The sequence below is a fragment of the Candoia aspera genome, chromosome 1, assembly GCF_035149785.1.
Source record: "Candoia aspera isolate rCanAsp1 chromosome 1, rCanAsp1.hap2, whole genome shotgun sequence".
NCBI classification, from domain to species: domain Eukaryota; kingdom Metazoa; phylum Chordata; class Lepidosauria; order Squamata; family Boidae; genus Candoia; species Candoia aspera.
This window is the reverse complement of record NC_086153.1, coordinates 175,411,809-175,427,913: the sequence shown is the minus strand read 5'-3', so window position 1 is coordinate 175,427,913 and position 16,105 is coordinate 175,411,809. Positions and strand designations below refer to the sequence as shown.

Sequence of the window (16,105 nt, the reverse complement as noted above, 5' to 3'; positions counted from 1 at the left end):
TCTGCTTTACACAAATACAGCAGTTGAGTTTTCACAATGGAAATTTTGTTAGGCAGAAAGAATGAAAAACAGAACCTGTGTTAGTGATGCATGTCAGAGAGAGAGAGATGGAAAGAGAGGGAGAGAATTTGCAGTCTGAATGGGATAGGGATATTAGCTCAATATGAAAAAAGAGATGCTATAATAACTGAATGATATCCATTATGTTCTGTGAGATTTGGGACCTTTAAGGTAGGTGCAGCCCATCAATTAAAGGATTATGGTCCATTCCTGTAAGACGGAAAACATGTGTGTTACGTATCCTATGGAATGTTGAGGCTTCCTGCTTCTGTCAAGTAACCAGTAGTGACTTTTCCTGTTCTGTTGTTGAAGGGAGTATTTCTGTTTGGTGAGCAGCCAAAAACATGCAGTGACGCTTCTGTACATTGTCTTGGGAAAAGTCGAAGCCCAAATAAAAAGGCAAGATGGAGATAAAGCATTTATTTTCTATGTATGTGGCTAAAGAGAACTTAAAAAGAAGAGTCACAAGCATTTGGTGCCTCAGTATCAGTAGCCTTCAACATATCTTTTAAAACATACTTGAAGATGACTACTTTCTGTAGATAGAGGTGGAATCCCACACGCTCTTGAGAACGTTTCAGGGTTTCCCAGTCCTCCCTTAAAATTGCAATGCCTCCCACCTCACCAAAGAGCTACACTTGAAGGTCCAAACCAAGCTGCTGCAGCTGGAAGAGACACATGTGCATGAAGTTCTTGGAATCCCATCTATAAAAGCAACCTCATCTCGTAATGGAACAAGCTGCCTGAGAAAGTAGGAACAAAAACTTCCATGATGACATGGATAAAAAAATCTAGAAAAGTGCCTGTCTGGAGCATGTGTCTGTGTTCATATTCATATTCTTGGAAGTTTGGAGGAATTAGAAAGCAGGTTGTTCATTAAATTAGAAAGACTGCAAATGTTTCGTATGGGCCATGAAGCCGTTCTTGGTATGGAAACTTTGGGTAGCAGGCCAAATGTTGGGTGAGGATGATATGAAGTCATTACAATTATTACATTCAAACTTCTCTAAATTTTGTTTGGATTATTTGTAGAACACCTGAAGTGTCTCTTAGCATCTTCTCCTGAAAACTAGGACAGTATAAAAGAGATGCAGGTGTTCCCAATGAAGCCCCAGACCAAGTTTCAATGTCATTTCTGGTGCTCCATGTGCACCCACCGCTAGCTATCTTTAGCATGCACTCAAAGCTCCCAATAATATAATAACTTAATTTGCACTTGTAATGTGTCCGTTGTCCTGGAAATGTAATTGATCATTATAATAAATCGATAATAAAAATGAAACTATATATGTAGGAGAAACAGCAGAAATATCATGCAGAAACGAAATTTTGCTGAACATGACTTAAGAATTGTGGAAATTTCAGAAATGCATACATCGATAAAGAACAAATTAAAGAAAGGTTTGTGTTCAAAGGGACATGGCATAAATCCAATGTTCAATCACTTCCTAATGCTATCAGCATACGAAAAGGAAGCATGCTTTGAAAGTGATTTGCATAATCTCACATTTGGCAGGTTGTGAAAGGCATGTACCACTTCACGTTCTCAAACAATGACATCATAATGGTTGGAGGCCTACTATATATTCAGCATTTCCTGCAAGTGAACATCTATGCATTTATTATTCCCAGAAGACACAAAACATTTGCCATTATTCTTTTATTATTTAGTATAGCAACAAACTAGGAGGAAGTTTCTCGCCGAAATGTTGGAAAGGTTGGCGTAAGCTCTGGGCTTTCTTTGGAGAGGAAACACAGTGCTGACACTTGGCCTTCTGCCTGGTCTGCAGTGGGGGGTAACTCAGGATTTGACATTCTTCATTTTTGCCCTTTAATAGTAGCTGTCTTCATCCAGACATACATTTTTGCCGTCTGAGGATCAACAGTTTTTTGGGTGTGACAATGCCATGATGGTTCCTGTATTTAGCTGGCAAACCTCCAAATCACTGAAGCCCAAATCATGAGTCTGTTTTATGCTTCTGTACTGCTGCACCTGAATTATCATATTTTGTTTGGGGCAAGGCATATCCATGATTTTAACAATAACAGAGCTAATTCTCTCTGTCTACAGATGGACCACTTGAGGGTGCTGCATCTCAGCCAAGGAACCAGAGTGATCTTTGAGCACCTATGAATTCTTGGCTTGGAAAAATGGTCCTCATATGCTCCAGCTACAAGCTTGCATATGCAGACTTCACACAGCTGTAAGTTGTCTGGAGTAGTGTTTCTCAACCTTGGCAAGTTTTAAGATGTGTGGACTTCAACTCCCAGAATTCCCCAACCAGCTGGGGAATGGCTGGCTGGGGAATTCTGGGAGTTGAAGTCCACACATCTTAAAACTTGCCAAGGTTGAGAAACACTGGTCTGGAGAATGCCGGTGTGCCTGTAAGTCAGCGATAGAGGCCTTGAACGTTTGGCAGATATTTAGCATCTATGGCATATCTTTCCAGACTGGAGGATCACACTGACCCTACAGTAGATTTTCATATAAGCTGCATGTGGACAGGCTAAATGTGGGTGCTCCCACCAGGGGCAGATCAAAATTATTCCTGTTCCAGAACATCCTGGGGATTCTTCTTGACTATGCACAAGAAGCACAATTATTTTCTGTGTATTTTCGAGCGTTAGTGACGTGGTTACTGATGTAGAGCACGATCCATCTTTCAGAGGTAGCTGATTTTTATGATGGCAGCAACACCACCATAATGGTGGTTCAAGAGCTGTCAAGGGGACTGAGTTTCGGGCATTACATTACATAGGTGAGAGTGGGAGCTGACTCGCCCCATGAGACACATGATATGTGTCTGAGGGGGCCATAAATGGGTATTTGATTTACCCATCAGGATGGAACTCTGTTGACAGTTTATCCATTTAAAATACCATTTAAAACAGCTGGTAGGATTTTGCCTTGTCACCAGAGAGGGTTGGGACACATTCCTTTAGGATTTCAGCTGCACTGGAAGCAGCCGCAGGAGGCTTTTCTAGGAATGCTGTTTGGTACGTGGTGTATTGGACACTGGAAGCATACAAGGTCTGTGTATGTTGCCATTCAAGGCTTATATTCTGTGGAACTTATTTTTATGTTTTTGCCAGTTCCTGTGTTTTCAGTTGTTCTCATGCAAGACATCAGGACTGTCTATTGTGCCTGCAGGTTTGCAGTGCAGTCCAAAATCTGTATGCAGCTGAGTCTCTCAAGCAATGCCTTAACTGAAGGGAGAGGTTGGAGAGAGGTGTGTTGGCAAATGCCCTGCCTTCTTTGCTGGAGCAGTGACCAAAGCTTGGTCATGTTGGCATCCTTATCATTCATCTGGGAGCAAACAATATGTCTGCTACCCATAGCTCAGGATATTTAAGCATTTGCCTGTGGCTATGAAGAGGTTGCCTAATATCTTGTTTGGCTGAGCAGAAATGTTGCAAATGGTTGATGTGAAGGAGCGCAACCTGCCTGGCCAATGCTAATAGGACCTGAAAGAATTAGAAGCAGGACACTTGATACATGGCTGGCTTCATGTGATGCTACCAAAATTAGTTATGATAAGCTAGACCTTTGAGAGGTAGGATGATGAGTAGTCTGCCAAATTTTAAGATACTATACCTTAAATTCTGATGTACATGTTAAAGTGCCTATAACTTTGCTATTTGGGTACAGAATTTGCTGGATTTTTCAGTGCATCCATTGCTATCATAGACCATTCTCTCAGAAATATTGTCAGGCGGGTTATTGGGGATAGTGGGTAAAGAATTAGGGTTTTCCTTCCTGAATGCACAAGAAACTGATTCTCAGGTCCAAATAAAGATAAAACCACTGCTCTTTCCCATAAAATAAAACCAGGGCATAAGTAAGCCAACTAGCTAATGCAGCTCAGAAAACACTCAGGATGGTAAGACTAAGGGTCTTTCCCCACCTGACATTCCATTCAGTCTCTTCCCCTTTCCAGACCAAGTGTTTAGATTAACCAACTGCGGCCTCTTCTCAAGAGTCATGCTCATTTTTTCACAGGCTTGTGAATCAGTGAATCTCATACCACCCAGAGTCCCTCCTTGGGGAGAGATGGGCGGTGATAAAATTCGACAAACAAACAAATAAAATCATTGAATCTCATACTGCTTCCCCACAACATTTTATGTAGATGACAATCCTTCCCCGCCCCACCCAAGCTCCCCAGGGCCTTTTTGTCACAATTGTTATAGTACCATCATCTTCAGTGCTATGGAGCTCTGGAGAAAACATCAAGACAAGAACATCATGGAGGCTCAGTACAGAATTGACCCCCCATCTTTTCTGCTTTCAGGAAATGAACATGTTCAGAATTACCCCATTCTGCCCCCCAAGCCAGAACTTGGCTGAACCCAGTGCACCCTTCCCATCTACCCATCTTGTAAATAAAAAGATATGAGACCAAAGCCAAAGACAAGGATTTATGACGTACGACAAAAAAAGAAAAAGAAAACTCCATGCTTAAATAAGCCAAATTTACAAGGTACACATAGGGACAATCTAGTGTTTATAACTGGAATATAAGAGAACTTTCTTTCTATTTCCTATCAAATTCCAAACTAGCAAAATCTTGTCCATCCTAAGAGACCGATCAGTTGGATATCTTGTCAGTCATAAAGCCACATACCCTCAGGCTAGGTTTTAACGGTTGTTTTTAAAGAAAGAAACACAATTAAAAAAAGGAAGTGGTGCTCAAAAAACTTTGAGTTCAATAATAATTTAGCTATTTGGGGGAAAACAAAACTTACCTGAATGATACTGCCAAAATCAGATTGTTTAAGAGGAAAAATAAATAGGAAGAAGCAATCCAAACTAAACACCTCTTTTTGTTTCCAGGTAAACAGACCAAGTTAGCATTATAACTTTCCAAATCATATGATTTAGAGTACTATACATACTTTTTAATTTTCCCTCCTGATAAATGACTGTGAAATTATTTCATGCGATTCCTGACTTCGAGTTCTGAAAGTGCAGAAGTATGACAAATAATCATTGTTTTAAATTATTAGTAATAATGGGTTAATAGTTCATCTTTACTGTGTCCAGGAATAACAAATTAAAGAGGAAACCTATGTTTAAATAAATATTCCCAACTTTAAAAAATGATTTCAGTTCTCCTGAGTGAGCAAAATCTCTGGCCAGATTAACTTTTCAGATGACATTTTTAATCTTTTAGCTCTCAAGCCTACCGAAAACAAACTGAAAAAGCTGGCAAAGGATTAACCAAATGTTTTCAAAGCGTAGACATACAAGGGAGGGGTCAAGTCATATTTCATTTAGCCTGGTTTGACAATATTTTTGGCTCTGAAAGGAAAATAGAGCCCTCTCAAACCTTTATAACAGTCATGTGGTTAAACCAGTCACAAATTCAACTTATATGAAATCCTTTGTGACAGCTAAAAGCAACAGATCCCTTGATAGTTATGGGGGAAGAAGTTGAAAAACTGAGAGTAAATGATCACATCAGATTTTAGGAAGAAGTTGTTTTCTATAGCTACATTATTCTCCATGTTTCTTGAGGGACATCTCCTTTAAGTCATTTAGAATGAACCCAGAGAATTCTAGTGCAAATCCAAATGATGTAACATAGCACGTAAGGTTATAATTTTATTTAAGCCAACTGAGAAGTAATAACTGGAAAGAAAGGGGCAAACAAGACATGGGCATTTCCTGGTTGCTCGAAACTGGAAAAAACTGGAAAAGAGACATAGGTTTCAGCAAGAGCAAACCATTCAAAATGTTGGAGGTCCCAGCAAATCAGCATGCCTCATTAGCATGTGGATGAGTTCGTTCTAGGATGCAATTCTCTATGTGCTTCTGGAGGAAGCTGTTTGTTGTCCCTCCCACATTCCTTAGTCCTACCTTCCTCTACCATCTGAGAAGGAAGCATGCTGCTGCTGCTCTTTCCATTTGGGGCCATGCATGGGACTAGAGTCAGGAGGTTCCCCCTTTCTTGCATGCAGCCTTTAGCAGCAATAAGGGCTAAGGGTTAATTCAGTTTAGGGAAAGAAAGAAGAACAAGAATAATTTTTCCTGAATGGATGTAACTGGACCAAATGAATGAGTAAGACTTTTTTTTTTTTGCTTACTTTTGAACCTACTTTGTCTAAGCGTGTAATTCTTTATGCTTGGGTGGGCTAAGTGTGTACGATCAATAACCTATATTTCTCTAACATGCTTGTTAATGCTATTTTTGGTAATATTCTTTTCTGTGTGCATCTTTTCGCTGTATTAAGCTCTGCTCCATTCAGTGGTCCTAGCTGTCCACTAATGGCTTCACAAAAGATAAGCCAAGGACAAAATTAGTGGCATAAAGATAGAGCACAGAGGTGGCAGTGAGAAGAGCACCCTGGTTTTGGGCTCTGAATGGCAGAAGCATCTGGCTGCACAGCAGGCTAACAACAGAACCCGTTCTGAGGAATTAGCTTAAGCTTTCTTCCCTTCCCCCAATCACATAAAACTAAAAATGACAAAATTTATCCTTAATGGGATCACACTGTTCTTTCCTCATGTTGTCAACTTCCCTAATTTCCTCCATGCCATTGACATGCCTAATGCATATGTCAGGCACAAGCCTGATGCTAGTTGGGCAAACAGAATGTTGTACAAAGGCAGCAATGTGTTAAAACAATTGAGCAAGCAAGTACTGAAAGTTTGTTGCTCTGGCCATATGGCACAGTGTTTAATTTCCCGTTGTGGAAAAACGTGGCTGTCATAGAAAAAAAGTATGATGAATAAATTTTCTTGGGGAAATATATTATAATGAAGAGTGGCTTTCTGGGGAAATAACCAAAGGAATTTAGACTCTGCAAGGGGAGCATATGGGAAGTATTAAAATGTGAATCAGAGTAGCAAGGCAGAGCATTTTAAGAATGAAAGAGAAACAGGAGAAAACAAGGTGCCCTCTCTTGCTGGCCCAGTTATGAATGAGATGGTTTAACTATGCATATTTTTCTATTCAGTTATGAAAATGAGGAATGTCCTTTGGGCTTGAAGATAAGAGGAAAGTTTAGAGTCATTACAGCATGGAGTAAGTGACATCCTGAGTGCCTGGGACAGAGGGACAAAGAGGATGATTCCGCTCGTGTATTGATGGGCTTGTCAGATATAACTTAGGCTGCTCAGTAAAACTAACAGAGCCTAGAACTTCAGTGGAGTATTTTGAATTTCTCTGATTTACCCCCTCAGATGAAAAGATAGTAATAAAATGTATCAATTATCTAGTAGCTGAAGTACATAATTATCATGCAGGCATCATGAGATCTCTGTCAACTAAGAAAAGCAGAACTTTTGTCCCTTCCCATCTTTAATAATGCAGACATTTCACACTCACCTTAATTGAGCTGACTGTGATGGTTTGCCTGTTTGTATACCGCTTTTAGGACTTATATACCTGAGATGGCATCTTTCTACTCTGGACTTTTCCCAGTAGAAAACTAATAGTATCTACAGAGAGTGGTGTTATCAGCAGGCTGAAAGTTTCCCAAAAAGTTAGAAGAGGAATTAGAACAGCCTTCTCCAAATGGGTATCTTCCAGATGCAGTGAACTATAACACCTGTAATTCCTAGCCACCTAGCCATGCTTTTTTGGAAATATGGAAGTTGGATCCCAACTGGAGGGCACTAAATCAGGGAGGGCCATTTTAGAAGATGGGAGTGTCGGGGCAGAGAACCTGAGCAGAGACACCGCACCCTAAAAAAAGCAATGGGTGATTCAAGTGAAATTGCAATAGAAATAGGCATGGGAAGCAGTAGCCAGGGCTCATGGACTTGAGAAGTATGGACGATAAGGAAACATTATAAGTTCCATGGAAACCAAGTTGATCTTCCATTTATGATTAAAGGAAGACATGAACAGAGGATGGAGATCATCATTCCTTTCCAGGCTACAAAACGCTGCTTTGCCAGACACATCTCTATCAGTGCATTTCTGATGCTACCCCCACTCCTGTTTAAGGGCACAGACAATTCTTCATCACGACAATCTTGCTGCAACTTGCTGAGATAACACTCTCTTTATGTGTTGTCTGGACCAGGGTGGCCAGTATCAAAAGCCTTCTTCAGCTGTTCAATTCAAATCAGATCACCAGTAAGTGCTACCTGCCTTTTCCCAGACAGTCTACTGATTGGAAAAGAAAGAAGAAGGTGACTGAAAGGGTGGGAGCTCCAGAAGAACAAGGGAAAAAGAGAATATCACAAAAAAGGAAAGAATGCATGGCAGCAGTCCTGTACTTACCCATGATTTGATTCATTAACACTTTTCATTGACATGTGGCCCCAAATATTACCCCTCAAATAGACAGTCCTCAGTAGGAAAAAAAAATAGTTACCTTCCTTTAACTCTAAATACAATACTTTTCATAGTACTCAGCCCTCAGTGAGCTTTCCTGGCCAGAAATGAGGATAACCAAGTAAAACAGCTTCTATCTTCTTGGGAGCCCAAGCCTGAACAGGACAGGGCAGGACTTGTTACAACCCACTGGGGTGTGCGTGATTAACGACCGAGGTGACAGGAAAAAAAGAAGAACACATCAGGGATTTGTGTCTGGGATTGTGTGGAAGCACAGAGCCAATCTCCTCTCCCCACACCACCTCGCATTACTACCTACAAGTGTAAACAGAACTTGTATGCACATTCAGTTTCTGCACAGAGATCAACTGAAAACATTTTAAAAATAAGGAAATGTCAGGTCAGATTTTTAATTGGCAGGTGGATTTTCCATGAAAACCTCCTGCTAACAGAAGTACAAAAGGGAGGTCACCTCCGGGCTTTGCTAATGACTTCAGCAGATGACTTGCATGCAATGAGCTTTGGGGCCATGGCCCACTCTAGAAATCCACGCTTTAGCTATAAAAACAACCAAGACAGCAGCTAAATGAGTTATGATAAAGGAAACGTAAGTTAGCAGGACATGAAAAGGGCTATGAGAGATAAGTGAGGTTTGGAAATTTATTTAATGGAGGAACTTAAAATATAACTTGAGGAAAACCCAGCAGAATGACACAAGTAGCAAGTGAGAAGAAGAGTTTATGTCTCTACTAGAGCTCGGCTGCAAAAATTCCAGGTAATAATAGTTGGCAGAAGAGAGGTTGGGTTTTTTTTCAAAAAATTCTCTGCTGCCATCCCAAGGTCATCTGGATTTTTACAGACAAAATCTAGAAAAGACACAATAGAGGAAGAAAATAAACATACTGGTCTTTACATAAAAGGCTGTGTATGAGAAATGTTTTCTATATTAATGAGAACAGCTTCTTCCTGAGAGGCCCCCTACACTGAACGTACTTCTGGATGGCTAGAGTGCAGGCAACAGCATCTGGACTTGTAATGTGGTCTCTAGATTAGACACCTTAATTTGCATAAAAGAATGCAAGCCTGCTGGGTGTAAAACTGGGCTTTGGCTGAGCTTGTGGCATATTATCCAAAATGTGCCCAAATTGATTGGTACTGTCCTTAAGGTTCACAGAGAAATCTGCACAGACATGGGAATGATTAAGGTTGGCTACTTACTCTCTACCTTTTCTGATTTACAGTACTAAAAAGCATTATTTGAAAGCGTGAATTGCCAAAGCCATCATGGGCCGTGGAGGTGAATATCTATGGGTCCATCTGTTAATGACCAAGTTATATGGAAAATGGTGATCTGGAAAGTAAGAGGAGTAATAGGTAAAGAATATGAATAAAGGAATGAAATGAATGAAAGAAAGAAAGGAAATCACTGTATCTTGCATGTTTGCGAAACTAAGATAGAAGGAGGATGTAATCAATCTACATGAAGGTGGCTAGATCTTGTGGAGTAGAATTAATGCATACATGCAAAGATGTGAATATATAGGGTATATGGGTGAATATGAACATAGCTTTCTGATAGTTGCATGTCATTCTCAAGTGAGAATTGAGATGAGTTCTGGGAAAAATTGTGCAATATTTTGAATAAATATGAGAGCCAGTGTGGTATAGTAGTTAGTGCTGGACTAGGAACAGGGAGATACAGGTTCTAGTCCTCCCTTAGGCACAGCTGGGTAACCTTGGGGGCAATCACTCCCTCTCAACCCAAACAGCATCAGGTTCTGTGACAAACCAGCTGAAAAACAAAAATCCTTGTTGCGTCATGCATTTATAGTTTCACTGTAAGAACTAGGCAAAAGCATTTCACAACAAGTGGATCCTGCAACCAAGAACAACAACATACTGAATGAATGAGGTCTAGGGAAACATTTATCCTGATAGGGAACATGAGAGTACAGAAAAAGTGTCTGGCCCATGTGGAAATCCAAGAATAAATGAGGATGGTGCCTGCTTGATGAGTATCCACTTTGAAAAAGGTTTGCTTGTTTTGAAGACACGGGTGAAGGAAGTACATGCAATGGAAAATAGGTTTTGTTTTAAATCCAAAACAAATACATCGGAGCTTTGAGATTTAGTCAAACCATTCCAAGCAGGTTACCCTTCATCTAAACCAAAACCTGGAATATCTTGGTTGTTCTGGGTTTCAGCCAAGACAACTTCTAATGGGGTCTTATAGGCCAAGTAGGGAAAGGCTTGTATGTCTCATTTCTTTCTCCCCTCTCCTCCAGATGGCCTTTGTACCAGCCCACCTCCCAATCTCAATAGCAACTTCCTTTCCCACCATCACTGTCCTTGAATTCAAGTAAGGCATATCCAATCTACCCACCCATAGAGGGGTGGTGGGCCAGATGGATAGGTGACGCTTGAATGCTAGGATGGTATCAGCAAATCCAACCGGCTTGCTCACCTGTCCCCTGGTCTTCCTAGTGCCTTCCTTTTCCTATCCCTTCTTAACTGTTACCACACACTATTCCTACTACCAAGGGCCTTGCTTTTTTCCTGTTTTCTCTGCTCCAGAACATTTCTGCCCAGCACATGCATGTTTCAGGTCTGTACCCAGACTAAACACATGTGTTTTGATATGGGCACAAACCATATCAAACTGGCTTTTGGTCGCATGGACTTCTTCATGCACAGAATCTTTTGCACATCTCTAACATAGTTTAAGCAGAAGTTCATTCATCTGTAACATGGGAAAGGAATTAATATAAATCTAAAAGCATGGTTATTCTGATTTGTTTATGATGAAAGATTGAGAGAATTAATGAAGGATGCAAGGGTGATGAGAGGATCTGCATGTGGGAAAGACCATTGTTTGGCAGTGTCATGAGTGGATCTTGGGAAAAAAATGGACCTGGAATGAAGAACAGATTGCAAAAAAGAGTAATAGCCCCCTGAGATACCGCTCACACTTCTTCATTTGACTGACAAAAGGAATTGCCAAGGAAGAATTCATGGCTCTGAGGCATTGCCTATGCAGATGACCTCCTGCTAGCACTTTTATTGTCTTACCAAGATCCTGCAGTCAGTGCTGCAAATGGGAAAGCTTACAATAATTTATCTACTTGAAATGTTAGCTTTGGGTCACTGCAGGATTGTTTTATTCCCCAACACTACCATAATTTGCTGAGCAAAGAGGGTCACAGGGAGAGTCTCTGAAGGTGTCCTGCTCCTCTGCCAGGTTAGGGTCCCCCTAGAAGCCAACCAGACGTGCCTCTCAGCTTCCTTCTAGAACATAAAGTGCCAGCTTCAGTAGAGGAGGGTGCTCAGCTAACTGACTCAGGGCTTCTGCTTGACCAGAGTACTGTGGCTGTGCAAACATGGGGTCACATTAGGGGAGTACAATTTGGGGAAGAGAGCAAATCAGATAACCTTGATGGTAATGGCAGGCAAGGCGGACTGGTCATCTACCTTCTACGATGAGATACCATTCATGCCATTTCATTAATAGCTCTTAAAAAGGAAAGTGTAAGTGTGTCCCCCCTTCCAATATGGGCTGTGAAAAGCGGGGGAAAGAGTTAACCCATTGCTCCCTAATAGAGACGCGGGTTGGAGCTTCCAAACCTGTTGTTTGCATTGGGGGAAAAAGCTCCCATTGAAGCAAATGGCATTTTTGCTTCCAATATAAATGGCAGGTAGGAAGGACCCAGCAGAGCAAAGGAAGCATCAAAGCCTCTCTGCTTCTGCCAGGATCCTAATCTGGGATCTGTTTTCCCCCAGACCTGCAAATTACTTCTAAAAAGCCACTGAAGCAGCTGCAACTGAATGAACGTTGAGTTGGCTCTAAATTGGGATTTTGTGAACCAGGCTAAAAAAGCTACTGCTGCCAGGTTTCATTTCATGCAGGTGAAGGGCCAAATTAAACACTACAGTACAGTTGCAAGTAATATTCAGTTAATGGCTCCTTTTCCCCTTCAGCAGGAAAAGCCCTCAGGAATGATGGGACACTTGCTTAACCCTTCTTCTCCTAGCGATTTCCTTCCTATAGTCACCAGTCCATTTCCATTTCTAGCACAGCAAACCCATTTTACCTCATAACATTCTTGCGGGAGAGGGAAGAGCTAATTTCAGTCAGGAAAGTTGTGCTACCCTCTACTCCTGAAGCTTTCCTGTCACCTACTGTCCCCTCCAGAGAAGCAGCTGCTGGGCAAATCTTCTACAGATGATCCTAAACCTTCCCAGCTGGAGACCCTCCAGATGTATTGTGACACCCATTTTTCCCAGCCAGTAAAAGCATCATTGGTTGTGGATGGCTGCTTTACATGCTGCTGCAGTTCCAATCCACATCAAGTAGGTGGGAAGGTAGGAGAGGGTGGATCCAATGTGTTAAAAGCAGGAAAGGGGATGAGCTGCAAAAATGACCTGTGTGATTTCCCAAAGACCTGTGGCAGTACCCTGTTTCCCCCCACTCCTGCCACCATTATTTGACTTCTGTAGGTCTTTGCAGCAAAGCACTGTGTAAGAGGGAACACCTGCAAGAGGATACCCATTTATTTCAGCTGGGCCTTTCAGAGAACGGCAGATGGAGTGTTTTGCTTGGGATGTAGAGCTCCATTGAGAGGGGGCAGCTGAATTAGCCTGTCTCCCTCCCCCCACTGCACTCCTCCATCAGGGATTTATTTCCAATGCAGCCTTGCAGAAGTGAAAGGTGATTCATGAACTGCGGTATGACTTAGTGTCATTTAAAAGACACAACTCATTCTGCTTGTTGCTGTAACTTGTAACTTGTAACTAGAAGACAAGCAATGGAAAGTCATTGTTGCTCTCAGGAGCCCTGCTCTTCGCTGTCTCTTCATGTTTCATTGGTATTCTGGGTACTCAGTGGACAGAATAACATGCATTTGGCCCCAAGAGAAATGACAGGCCTTGGAATACCCAGCTATAGATCCTGAAAACAATCCTATTACCAGGCATTGAGAACAAAGCTTAGTAAGGTAGCTGTTTTATACAGTAGGGGGAAAATATATTTGCACTGTTTCTATATGTCAATTAATAAAAAGATGTAAAATGCACAAATAATTGCTCTAATTTAAATAGCAATTAAAAAGGTATAATTCACCTTTCGATAATGAAGAAGGCTGTGACCTGTGTGCCTGCTCAAACTGCTTTGTAGGTGCTCTTGACGGTTGACTTCTTACTTGTGCTTCTTGTAGTGTTTCAACTTTAAACCATACTTGGACTGAACAGCCCTTCCAACAGAAATCTTTCCTCTACAAAGTGGAACATACGATTCTTCTATTCCCATTAAATTACAGCCTTCTGCCTACTGAGGAAATATCTGTTATATCTGAAGGGACCCAAAACCTCCCTTCTTAGATCATGCAAAATGATATTTATTTATATGGAGAGATAGAGATAGGGAGAGGGAGAGGGACAGGGAGAGAGAAAGATAGAGACAAGGACCAGAAGATGGTGATAGATGTAGCGATGCCAAGTGACAGCAACATCAGGAAGAAGGAGTTTGAGAAGCTGGAGGAGTACCAGAGCCTGAAAGAGGAACTAGAGAGGATGTGGAAAGTGAAGGCCAAAGCAGTCCCAGTGGTGGTAGGGGCACTTGGGGCTGTGACCCCCAAGCTGGGAGAGTGGCTCCAGCAGATCCCAGGAACGACATCAGAGCTCTCTGTCCAGAAGAGTGCAGTGCTAGGAACAGCAAAGATACTGCACAGAACCCCAGGCCTCTGGCAGAGCACTTGAGATTGAGGAAGACACATACCACCCTTAGGGGTGAGAAGGGAATTTTTTAATATACTGTATATGTAATTAGAATTTTTCAATGTAGCAAAATATGAAAAACAAACAAGAACAAAGATAGAAAATAAGAAAGAGAAAAAAGAGACAGAGAAAAGAAAAAAAAAACATACAATTATGTCTTCTGCCCTTCTTTCTATTGAGTAATTATCATCTTAAACTTTTCCTTATCTTCTTCATCCCTTTCTAATCCCCAAATCATCAATTTGTTTTTTTCTTCTTTCAACAAAAAGTCCACATAAGGTTTCAAGTCTTTCAAAAAAGTTTTTGTTTTTTTTCTCTGACCAAACTGGTCATCTTTGCCATTTCTGCAAGTTCAGTTAATTTTATAATCCAATCTTCCACTGTAGGCATTTCATTACTTTCCAAGTTTTTGCATACAATAATCTTGCTGTAGTTACCATATACAATATTAATTTCCCATATTTCTTTTCTATTTCCTTGTCCATAAAACCCAGCAGGAATAATTCTGGTTTCATCATGATATTACTCCATAATATTTGGATAATGCTTAATAATCTTATTCTGTGAAGAAACAGGTATCTGTGAAAAAATGAAACATTCTTAAAGATCTACCACAGTCCGTTGTGTTAATGAGACGATCTGGAGAGTCTGTCCTTTGTTGACTGTGTTGGATTTTAAATAAATAATCCTAATTTCAAATTCATGCTCATCACTGAAATCACAAAACTAATAGTAGGTCCTGCAAATTATTAATAATCCATTCACAGAATAGGCAAACATTATGAGCGTAATGCTTCCCTTCCCTTTTGGTGATAACTCCAAGCTAAATGGATTGCAAAATGGATCTGGAGAAAAACTACTCTTTCTAATGACAGCATCAGAAACATGGGGTGATTATGGAGGGTGAGGAAAGTCATATGATCAGCTGAACTGTTATATGAAAAACTTGATTCCTTGAATGCCTGAACTGCTGGAATTGCTAGATTTGTTCATTATAAGAGACAGCATAGCTGCAAGGAACCATTTCAGGAAGAAAATTTTGTATGGATGCACAAGCACACACACATATACAAACAAATACCTAATTTTTACTATTCATAAGATGTGTGAGGTTGAAATGATGCTTCCTTCCCAAATGATAGGGTAAATTTAAGGTGCGGTTCCTACTCACCTTATGTAACCAAATAATAGCTTTCCATGTTTTCCATTGACTTAAAACTAAGCAAACAAAATGCTTCACTGTCACCGAGGTGTGAAGTGCCTACACGATGCCTGTCTTGGAGAGCTGTGGGTATCATGTGTTCCCATAACATTCTAGGAGGTTCAGCAAATGAAGAGCTGTGAAGAGAGCCTGGTATCTTGTAAGCAACTTGGGAATTAAAAAAAAATAAAGCCAAATAGCAAGTAAAATTTAAAATCCTCTGCCATCCATCTAATGGCAGACATGACCAAAACCATGATGGGCAGTGGAGGTGACTATCTATGGGTCTTATGTAAGATAAGTGGCAAATTTTGCCTAAAAGTTTTCCTGAATCCCAAGATCAATCCCTCCTATTTTATAAAAGAAGACAATGTTTTTAGGAAATTGAAAAGGCAGAGAGGAATTTTCCCCATTTGTGAAAGCAGATGCTATACACTGCTTTTCTGATTTACCCCCTGCAATATTCTAAGTTCCAGCACCAGGGTCCACAACCTGTGGCTCTTGGCCCACTGATGGGCCCCACAATGCCTTCTAAAAGTTGCTGCTGAAGGTGATTTTTGATGTGATAAAAGTGGAAATTATAAAATGCATTAAACTTATATTTAAATTAAAGAAAATTCTGTTTTTCCCATGGCCTGACCACATCCTGTCTTTCCCCAGGCCTGGCTGCTGTTTGGTGGGTGGCCCCCTAGCAGGCCATTCAGATTAGGCCTTTATTTTGGCCACTGACTAGCATGGATTCAAAGGGGAAATATGGCCCTTGGCCTCAAAAAGTTAGTGTAGTCCT

The 16,105-nt window shown here is 40.9% G+C and overlaps 1 long non-coding RNA gene across 2 annotated transcripts in view; it reads right to left on the bottom strand.

The window, feature by feature from the left end:
• LOC134489208 (uncharacterized) overlaps positions 1-8,541 on the bottom strand; it is a 37,911-nt gene extending 29,370 nt beyond the window's left edge. The window contains exon 1 of one of the 2 annotated variants that reach the window (XR_010067086.1): positions 8,295-8,541. This is a non-coding gene — a long non-coding RNA (uncharacterized LOC134489208). The remainder of the gene's footprint in view (positions 1-8,294) is intronic. The other variant, XR_010067087.1, reaches the window with a different exon arrangement.
• Between the last annotated feature and the right edge of the window lie 7,564 nt (positions 8,542-16,105).